We start from the raw sequence: 2,117 nt of genomic DNA, 5'->3' as shown, positions 1-2,117 counted from the left end.
TTTATAGTTTCATGTCTTAAGTTTAACTCTTTTATCCAGTGAGTCTATCTTAGTTAATGGTGAAAGGTGTGGGTCCAGTTTCAGTCTTTAACAGATCGCCAGCCAGTTCACCCAGGAACATATGTTAAATAGGGAATCTTTTCCCCACTGAATGTTTTTAATTGGCTTGTCAAAGATCAAATAACGGTAAGTAGCTGGATTCATCTCTTGGTTCTCTATTCTGTTCCAGACATCTATTTCTCTGTTTTTGTGCCAGTACCATGCTGTTTTGATCACTATCGATTTATAGTACAGTCTCAGGTCTGGTAGCATTGATGCAGGACAAGGCAGCACCATGACCTGCTGCCTTAGCCCTGGAGGTGTTGATGCTCCTGCAGAAGGAGGAACCAGCTTGCTGCAAGGGCCAGACACCTGCAGGGGAGATGCTGGCGCCCTGCTGTCTCCTCCACGTGGACTTCTCAGCAGATGGGGCCTTGCTGTCTCCTTCACTGCACTTCTGACTGGTGAATTTCCTGTCAGTTTCCAAGGCCTGAGAGTTCATTGGACAGCTGGCTGTAACTCACAGGACTCACACCCTAGCAGAACAACCCCTCTGCCACTGTATAAACCCCTGAACAGGGAGACCAAAGGCAGACCTCCAGGAAGGAGCAGGAGAGCTTGTTCCCCTCCTGGGTTCTCTCTTGGTTTTTGTAGTTGTTGTAATTTTTGGTTTCTGTAAATAAATCCTGACTTAGCACTGATCCTGTGGTCCCTCAATTCATTCTTCCTATCGCCAAGACCAAGAACCTGAAATTCCAGTATCAGCATAATTCCTCCTGCTTTGTTTTTATTTCTGAGTAATGTTTTGGCTATTGGAGGTTTTTTCTGATTCCATATAAAATGAAGTATTTTTTCAAGATCTTTAAAATATGACAATGGAGCTTTTATAGGAATTGCATTAAAATTATATGTTGCTTTGGGTAGTATAGACATTTTAATGATGTTGATTCTTCCCAGCCATGAGCATGGTATGTTTTTCCATTTGTTAACATCTTCAGCTATTTCTTTTCTTAAAGTTTTATAGTTCTCTTTATAGAGATCTTTCACGTCCTTTGTTAGCTAAACTCCCAAATATTTCATCTTCTTTGGCACTACTGTGAAAGGAATAGAGTCCTTGACTGTTTTTTCAGCTTGGCTATTGTTGGTGTATATAAAGGCTACAGATTTATGGGTGTTGATTTTGCAGCCTGAGACATTGCTGTATTCCTTGATCACTTCTAAAAGTTTTGTAGTAGAACCCTAGTGTTTTCCAGATATACGATCATGTCATCTGCGAAGAGTGAAAGTTTGATCTCTTCTGACCCTATGTGGATACCCTTGATCGCCTTTTCTTCCCTAATTGCAATGGCTAAAACTTCCATTACAATGTTAAAGAGCAATGGAGACAATGGGCAACCTTGCCTGGTTCCTGATCTAAGTGGAAATGATTTCAATTTAACTCCATTTAATACGATATTGGCTGTGGGTTTGCTGCAGATGGCCTCCATTAGTTTAAGAAATAGCTCTTCTGTACCAATTTTCTTTTTTTCTTTTTTTTTTTTTTGTAGAGACAGAGTCTCACTTTATGGCCCTCGGTAGAGTGCCATGGCCTCACACAGCTCACAGCAACCTCCAACTCCTGGGCTTAGGTGATTCTCTTGCCTCAGCCTCCCGAGTAGCTGGGACTACAGGTGCCCGCCACAACGCCCGGCTATTTTTTTGGTTGCAGTTTGGCCGGGGCCGGGTTTGAACCCACCACCCTCGGTATATGGGGCCAGCGCCTTACCGACTGAGCCACAGGCGCCACCCTGTACCAATTTTCTTAAGTGTTCTGATCATGAAGTGATACTGGATATTATCAAAAGCTTTTTCTGCATCAATTGAGAGAATCATATGGTCTTTATTTTTTAATTTGTTTATGTGCTGAATTACATTTATAGATTTATGCATATTGAACCAGCCTTGAGACCCTGGGATAAATCCCACTTGGTCGTGGTGTATAATTTTTTTGATGTGTTGTTGGATTCTGTTTGTTAGGATCTTATTGAGTATTTTTGCATCAATATTCATTAGTGATATTAGTCTATAATTTTCTTTTC

This window comes from Nycticebus coucang, chromosome 9 (genome assembly GCF_027406575.1).
Source record: "Nycticebus coucang isolate mNycCou1 chromosome 9, mNycCou1.pri, whole genome shotgun sequence".
In the NCBI taxonomy this organism is placed as follows: Eukaryota; Metazoa; Chordata; class Mammalia; order Primates; family Lorisidae; genus Nycticebus; species Nycticebus coucang.
The sequence above is the reverse complement of the archived record's forward strand: the minus strand, read 5'-3'. Positions refer to the sequence as shown.